Below are 9,253 nucleotides of genomic sequence, written 5' to 3'. Positions count from 1 at the left end.
CTCTGAGGCGTTCCATTTAAGGCTTGAAGTGCAAGCGAGAGCGCGGAACGAGCGACAAAGAGGCACAATCGGCCTCCGCGTTCGGCAGCGTTCGACATCTGTCTCTCTCCTACTTGAGTGAGCGATGCGTCCGCGTAGACAGCTGCTATACAATAATACATTTCCATTTACCAATTTTGTGGCTCTTTAAAAACTTTGAAATTTTGTAAATTGTAATTTTTGACTCTTCTGACTCAAAAGGTTGCCGACCCCTGATCAACTACAAAATTACATAATACCCAGAGTAACTGAGCTTTACCCAAATACTCAGAACCCAAATATACCAGCAGATTCAGTATGATTCCAACAGGATAGAGAATCACAACACTATTCGCGAGTAGTGCGAGATTACCTTAACAACATATTCTCAAATAGACGGATAGGAAGGAGAGTCGTTTTTGAATGACCAACAAGGTCTCTAAACCTGACCCTACTAGATTTTTGTCTATGGGGTTACCTGAAAACTAATGTATACTTCAATAAACTGAAAAATATTGAAGAATTGAAGAACAAAATTAGTGCTGAAATACAACAAATTCAGCCACAAACCATACCTAAAGTGTTACGAAACTGATTGTCAGGAAGTTAATGGTTAACAATTTTGACATTTAATGAAATAATTTGTTGTTTTATTATTGACCTACGTGTCTTCTCAAATTTGAAAGAAATCATTCGTAAATTTATCGACAACTGATGACTTTAAGTAACGGTAGATGAAACATAGTTAAAATTCGATGCAGAATTCAAAACCATAATAAAAAATAGGTGCTTCCATTTGGAAAAATAAGGTCGGTGGTAGTTGCTTATTTTTGGGCCACCCTCTATACATTAATTAACCATGAAAAAACCAGCAGCTAAAAATAAAAATCGACGAGTCCGAGCGTTTTTCAAAAAATAAGCCCCTCAATTTTAAATGAATTTCTTCCTACCTACTTATTGTCCTCACTGTACCTCACTATGAGTTACACTAATAAATAGTGTCAATATACAGGGTGAGTACCTTTCGAACATTGAGTAAATGCAAATTATTTGACCAAAATAAAAAGATTAACATGCATTAAAAAAGTTTTGCTACGGAAAAAGATACAGGGTGTTAAACGTGACATACGTATCATTTTCGTTTTTAGTAATAATTTCACAAGATTTCTATAAATTTCTTTACAGGAGGCGCCATATCAGCAATCTTTGAGGATGAAACTGTATTTTTGGCCAAACTTTTTAATAATTTTGATTAATAAAACATGAAATAAACATCAGCCTTTCATAAAATTGTTATACTTTAAATAGTTTTCAAAAAAAACGGCGGTTGAACATTTCAGAGCACTTCTGTGTAGGTTATATGCGACTGACTACATGGACCATATATGCTTGCTCCAAATTTGGATCAATATTTATTATTCACACAAAATAATTTTGATAACAATTTGGATGACCTCACATTAAATGTACAAAGAACAACGCAAGACGGAGCATCATCATAGAAAGTCTTTCATCGAAAGAATTAGAAAAAAAAGTAGATGTAGGAGTAGGTCACATGGGATGAAAAGTCAAATTGAATTTTGATCTTGAAAATTCGAATCATTAAATGCCTTTTTAACCATCAGACCTTCGTTCTATATCAAAAAGTACATGAAAACGGCGATTTGTTTTGTATTACTTCAACTGACAACGCATGTTTCGAAATCTGACTGAAAATAGACATATATTTCAACAGCGAAATTCTCATAAGGGGTCGATCATATCTCGCGCATGGAAATTCATGAATACCGCATGATTTCAACATTTGGAGGCGAAACAAAAGTACACCGGATCAAACAAATGATAAATTATTTATTTAAAACGACGAGCATCGTCTAGATATGGAGAGAAACTGTTGCATTTTTAAGTTTACTGCTGTTACTGGATTTTTAACACCTTCACATACGCCATTCAACATCGAACAAGCTTATAACAATTTCAAATGAATGTCTTCTTAGAAGAATATATATATAATATACAGTATAGGCGACAATTTATTCAATGTAATCATCGAAGGTCGAAGAATACGACGTGATACAGGGTTCATACAAATGCCTTCAGCCATTTTTTCATATAAATAATAAAGAAATATAAATCCAATGCTGGGGCTGCAACGTAGAGAAGCAAATAATATGAAGGGAGTCAGACAGAGATGCACACTGTCATAGATAGTTTTTAATCTATACATCGAAGAGGCGATCAACATCATTAAAGGCAGTACAACTGAAGGGATAGATATACAAGGGCGAAAGATTAGCATGATTAGATTTGCAAATGATATAGCAGTATTAGCATCTAGCAAGGAGGAGTTAGAGATAGCTTTAAATAAAATGGAAACGGTACTGACAAATCAGTACTGCATGAAAATAAATAAAAGTAAAACAAAAATACTGGTATGCAAGGAAAGAAAAAGTAGGGAAAGAGCGAATATAAAGATACGAGACGAAAAATTAGAAGATGTGACTGATTTTAGGTATCTAGGAAGTCAGATAAATCAGGACGGAAGGAGTAGTAGGGATATAAAGCAGAGAATAGCGCAGGGTCGTGTCGCCTTCAATAAAAAATGTCACTTCTATACTCGCGAACGGTTAATTCAGAAATTCGGAAAAGGTTGTTAAATGTGTATGTTTTATTTGGAGGGCGGCGCTGTAAGAGTGCGAAACATGGACAGTAGGAGTGGCGAAAAAGAAAAGGTTAGTGTGGTGTTATAGGCGAATGATGAAGATACCGTGGATAGAGAAGGTTAGAATTGAAGAGGTATTAAATAGAATAGGAGAACAGAGGACCCTACGGAAGTCAATAAGAAATAGGCGAGATAGGTTGGTAGGACACCTTCTCAAGCATGAAGGTCTAATCAGAGTCATAATAGAGGCAGAAACAGGAGTTAAGAGGAGTAGAGGTAGACCTAGATCAGATTATTGTTCGCAAATAGTTAAGGATGTGGGTTGTTCTACTTTTAGGAAAACTGCGAAGATTAACTCAGGATAGGAATGAGTTACATTTTATTGAAAAGATTTTAAATGTTCAATTGAAGCAGTATATCCCACAAGTTCGTCAAATTTTGCATTCTCGCTGGTGTAACATAAAAAAAACAATGCCGATAAATATATTTGTAATTTCGATGTTCGGTGAACGTATTGTCTTACCTGTAAATATGTCTACTTATTTAGCCACAAAACAGAGCAAAATAAGGCATTACGCCCAAACGCTGAGTGAAAAATCGATCTTAATAGCGCGACATATTTTAAGTTCAATCGTAAATTTACACCCTGTCATATCCAGAAACGATTACTACACCCCTAAAGGTACTAAAAAGTAATGGTGCAAATACTACGCAACTAAAAATCTCTCCTACGAGTTTAAACATTAAAAGGGCTTTGACGATGTTTGTTAGATAATAACTTGAAAAATAATGTTTGTGTTAATTAAAAGTTTATTTATATGTTTCATCCAATCCCCAGCGAACTTTCAATCATTATGAAGATTAAAATGTACACCATTGTACGATATGCGAAACCTTGGACAGATCCTTGGGTTTTGAGAACTGACCTATTTCGTTTCTGAGAATTTTATATCAACAAATTTTGAACAAGCTCTTTTTTTTCGAAAATAGGTATTATTTTCGAAAAAGGTTGTTAAAGGTGTATGTTTGGAGCATGGCGTTGTACGGGTGCGAAACGTGGACAGTGGACGCGGCTGAAAAAAAAAGGTTAGAAGCGCTCGAAATAGGTGGATGAAGAGAATAACGTGGGTAGAAAAGCTGGCAAAAAACTGATCGAGGAGGTTTTTGACCTCCTCATTTGAGGTGAAGGTTTTACCGTCTAAAAAATTTTGGAGTGACCGGAACAAATAATAATCCGATGGTGCCAGGTCTGGAGAATATGGTGGGTGTAGCATTGTATCCCATTCAAGCTGTAAAAGCTTTTGGCGAGTGACCAAACTTGTGTGAAGTCTCGCGTTGTCTTGGTGAAACACTACACCTTTCCTGTTGATTAGTTCTGACCTTTTCTGTTGAAGTGCATCATTCAGTTTGTCCAGCTGATGACAGTAGACTTCCGAATTAATCGTTGTGTTATCCGGTAAAAGCTCAAAAAAAACGATTCCTTTAAAATCCCACCAAACAGACAGCATCACCTTTTTTTGGTGAATATCGGCTTTGGAAATGGTTTGAGCCGGTTCATCTTTTTTGCTCCATGACCTCTTGCGTTTGACGTTGTTGTATACAACCCATTTTTCGTCCCCAGTGATGATGCGCTTCAAAAACGGATCATTTTCGTGACGTTTGAGAAGCGAATCGCAGACGTCAATGCGGCGACACAGATTTCTCTCTGTGAGAACATGGGGAACCCATACATCGAGCTTCGAGGATAATCCCAGGCCTTTCAAGTGGTCATAAACTGTTGAATTTGATAAATTTAACCTCAATCCGATCTCACGTGTTGTTATTCGCCGGTTCACATCAACTAATGCCTTTATCGCGTCTTTATCAGCTTCAACCGGCCTTCCCGAACGTGGTGCATCTTCGACATCAAAATTGCCGGATCGAAATTTAGCGAACCAGTTCTGGCACTGGCGTACTGTCAACACACCTTCTCCATACACATCAGTCAATTTCTTTCTGGCTTGAACAGCATTTTTACCCTTTCTGTAGTAAAACAGTAAGATATGTCGAAAATGCTGCTTATCGCTCTCCATATTTAAAAGGGCACCAACCAAAAACTACTGCGTAGAATTAATTGGAATTTTTCACACACAAGCCTTGCTATATGAGCTCTCAAAGCATATAAAAATTATACGGCTTAAATGTGAAGTTGTGTGCAAAAGAATACAATTAAATCCTCTGTCGGGAAAAAACGAAATGACTTTCCGAACAACCCAGTAGTTAAGGGTTTAGGATATTCCAGTTTTTGGGAAACGCGAAGTTTAACTCAGGATAGGAAAGAGGGGAGGTACGTGTCCAACCAGTCTTAGGACTGACGACCTTATGAGGATAATGATACCTATTTATCCCTTAACATTAACTCTGATTTAACATTATCTAAAAATAAAAGAAAACAATTGAGTACTTGTGTTTTATTTTTAAAAACAGGAAATAATTCCATTTACAAGCATGTCTGTGTTTTACAACGAACGATAAGGCATACAAATTCAAGCCTCCAAGGAATGGGTAGACGACTACGCAGCCAGGACGACTAAGATAGTTAGTGAAGATAAAGTACTGAGCATAGCAATTTGGCGAAAAGCAGCGCCCGAACACCTAATAGATTTAACTACCAGTGGAAAGTTGTAATTGGGAAACTTCTACTCGTTACGGACCATTTAGAACAAGATTAATATGTTATTTGGCTTATGATGAGTTAGAAAGTAAGCGTAAATGTAGAAGTTCAATTTACGTAGATAAAAATGCATGTACTAATCAAATCTGTAATTATTCATGTTTTAATTTGAAACATCTTCGGGGCTTTTCAGACTTAAACCGGCAGGTAATCTGAAATAGAAGACATTATGAAGGTCTCCTGTGTGATCGACAACGAAAGAAGCAACCAGCAGATTTATGTTGACACTACGTGGAACTAAAATTTCAATATTCCCTGTTTCCATTTTATGATTCATAGGCCGTTGAACAAAGCAATCACTTTTGTACTGGTCAATGGTTAATTTAAAAAATTCGAGAAAGATTATTTAACGGGTCTGTTCTAACGCTGGGTACGACAGAATAGAAAAATCGTTTGAGGTGTAGTGTTATAGGCGGATGACAGAAAGTGGAAAATATTAGAAATTTTAAAGTATTAGAATTAGTGATACTTAGCTTGTATAAAAAGTAACAGGCAGTTATAGAACTGCAGCAGCAACGTAGAGAAGTTAATATTAGGAAGGGAGTCAGACACCGCTACATTTTAATCTATACATCGAAGACGCGATCAACATCATTAAAGACAGTACAAATGTAGGGATAAATATAGAGGGACAAAAAATTAGTATGGTTAGATTTGCAGATGATATAGCACTGTTAGCATCTAGCAAGGAGGAGTTGGAGATAGCATTAAATAAAATGGAAGCGGTATTGACAAAACAATATTCTATGAAAATAAATAAATATAAAGATAGGAGACGAAAAATTAGAAGAAGTGTCCAATTTTAGGTATCTAGGAAGTCAGATAAGTCAGGATGAAAAGAGGAGTAGGGATATGAAGCAGAGGATAGCGCAGGGTAGAATCGCCTTCAATAAAAAGAAGACACTTCTATGCTCGTGAACGGTTAATTTATAAATTCGACAAAGATTATTAAAGGTTTGGAGTGCGGCGCTGTACGGGTGCAAAACATGAACGGCGGAAAAGAAAAAGTTGGAGGTGTTCGAAATGTGGTGTAACAGACGAATGATGAGGCTAGAGAAGGTTAGACATGAAGAGGTATTAGAAACAATAGGTGAATAAAGGACTCTATGGAAGTTAATAAAAAATAAGCGAGATAGGTTGGTACGACACCTTGTCAGGCTTGAAGATCTAGTCAGAGACATAGAGACAAAAACAGGAGTTAAGAGGAATAGAGGCAGACCTACATTAGATTACTCTTCGGAAATAGTTAAGGATGTGGAATGTTCTATTTTTAGGGAAATGCGAAGATTAGCTCAGGATAGGAAGGAGTGGAGGTGCGAATCCAACCAGTCTTAGGACTGATAACCTTATAATGATGATGAAGTTGAATAATAGAACAGAGGGGTACTATATAAAAGTCAATAAAGATAAGAAGAGATATTGATTGTTTGATTGATATGAACAAGTAGATAGTAAGTTTAATTTTCATACGGCTTTACTCAAAAAAATTACCAAGATCTCCTACAAAGATAAATCCTTTGCATGAACCTGATCAGCTTCAAATATATAGACTTTCCATCGACCTGTATGATATTACCTTGGAGTACATTCCCATCATAAATCGGCGCCTGTTTTCAACGATCGGCTGCTTATCAATTTTTCCAACTCACTCGATTCTATAACTTTTGAATAACGTAACCCGGACGTTCGATATATACTCATGCATAAGTACGACTTCTGATGCAAAATATAAAACGCTCTCTATGGTAATAGGACTTGAGTTATAGTGAGCAGTACAGCTCATGGGTCTCGAAAAAAAAAAAGAGCAGTTTTGTGTTTGAACTTGACTGACGAAAACAGAGCTGCTTACTTAAGTTCTCGCCTAAGATGTATTTAAAAACGTCTAACATTAGAGATTGACTTCAAAACGTGTAGTTCCACTATTTCAAACACTTTTTTCTGTTGAAATTTATAATTCAGTATTCTATGTAAACCGACAGACATGTAACGCGATACCGTTGACATTAGTTATCATCAGCACGCCGTATGCAGTTTCGACATAACATAGACCAATGCCAATCTGAGGTCATCCGTTGAGATTCAATAATGCTTTTCTTTCTGTAGAAAATCAAATTTTCTAACTGAATGACCATAAAAATAAGTTATTCATCAAAAGGTCAACTCAAGAAATGTGTGATTTCATAAACATTTAATCATTTTTTTGCAACATCTTCGTCATATAATAACTACGATTCAAGGGTAATTTTTATCATAACAATTAATTATAAAAGCATACACAAGCAGTGCCTTTATTAAGATACTTTTAAAGCATTTTTGTTTTCAATAAAGTATGGAATAAAGGAATTCTTTATTTGTTTTTATGTAATGGCCCGTTTCGTTTTTAAATTTTAAACGGAGTACAAAGTAAAAAGACAACTTTTCGAAACGTAATGCACATTTTTAATGAATTACAAATGGAAAGAGAACAAACACTTGTAAATTAAAAACAGAACGAATAAGCAAAGCCGTTGGATAACAGACTTGCTTTGTTTGTTCAAACGGAAATGGAATTTAAGAGTTTATTTATTTTCGTTATAAGGGCACAAAGGGGTGAAACAGAATGCGCCTGAATTCTGTTCCACAATATTTCAATTATCTGCCATCGAAATTACATCCCTTAAAATCCTCATTTTTATACATAAAAAAGATACTGTCCACATACCCATACTATTATGTATTTTTAACAAAATCTGAAATCTTGGAAGTCAAATGTGCACATTTGTATTGATTCTCAGAAAAAGCGTTTACGTACCCTAATCACAAGGACAATTTATCATTTCCTATATACATTTTATAGTTCACCAACATTACGATATTTACGAACATCGCGTAAATCTCAAAGCGCATACCACTGAATTTAAGCAAGAAAAACTAAAAAACTTACCTTTGAAACAATCCCTTCCCTTATGAGAACTCCATGTTAACTACGAACGCCATCATCACCTAAAAAAAATCTAATTGTAATCTAAACCGAATTTAAACAAATAAATCGACAAATTCTACCATATGAACAGAAAATCTATATTACTGCGTAAGTAATTACATATAACATGAATCTATTGACTTTACTAAAACTTATTAATTATTCATGTTTTAATTTGAAACATCTTCGGGGCTTTTCTGATTTAAACTGGCAGGTAATCTGAAATAGAAGACATTATGAAGGTCTCCTGTGTGATCGACAACGAAAGGAGCAACCAGCAGATTTNAAAGTCATGTTGAGATTGTCGTACATTTTATTATAATAAATAATTTCTCTATCGATTGAATTCGCCAGAAATTCGACCATCTCATCATGACTTTATACCGTCTGTAAATCCTTGAGTTCCTGGCGAATTCAATCTATGGTGAAACTAATATCTATTATAATAAACCTTACTATCTGCCTCGTGATATACATCAACTCAGTGGTAAATGCAACCCGCCCTAGCTATCAGCAGACGGTATGAAGTTATTACGAAATACATTTCATTTACAAAGTTTTGATTCTAGCAAAAGAAGTTTGGAATCATCGGAAATCGTATGCCAATAATCCTTCCTTTCATTCTGTGAAAGTGGCAGACTGTGCTAAGCCATGTTCAATACGTTTCATTTTCACCCAGTCTATCCAATTTTTGTGTAATTCGGTAACGAATTTTCTAATACATATTTATTTATTTATTCGATATAAACATACGAGGGTGGATTGATAAGTTTCCGGCCTAACCAAGAGATGACGCCACTAGGCCTACCTTGAGGTGACATTCTATAGTACCATCCTTGGATAGCTTGTAGCTATAGTTTCAGCCCGATCTCCTTGCTAGTGTAGGTTTGACAGCACG

At 35.6% G+C, this 9,253-nt stretch overlaps 1 long non-coding RNA gene across 2 annotated transcripts in view; it reads right to left on the bottom strand.

Moving 5' to 3' along the window:
* The window catches only part of LOC108738769, a 104,607-nt gene that overhangs the window by 72,405 nt on the left and 22,949 nt on the right, over positions 1–9,253 (bottom strand). For both annotated transcript variants that reach the window (XR_003232055.1, XR_003232054.1), the window contains exon 2: positions 8,317–8,375. This is a non-coding gene — a long non-coding RNA (uncharacterized LOC108738769). The remainder of the gene's footprint in view (positions 1–8,316; positions 8,376–9,253) is intronic.

Source organism: Agrilus planipennis, unplaced genomic scaffold (assembly GCF_000699045.2).
Source record: "Agrilus planipennis isolate EAB-ADULT unplaced genomic scaffold, Apla_2.0 scaffold221, whole genome shotgun sequence".
Taxonomy (NCBI): domain Eukaryota; kingdom Metazoa; phylum Arthropoda; class Insecta; order Coleoptera; family Buprestidae; genus Agrilus; species Agrilus planipennis.
This window is presented reverse-complemented; position numbering and strand designations above follow the sequence as displayed.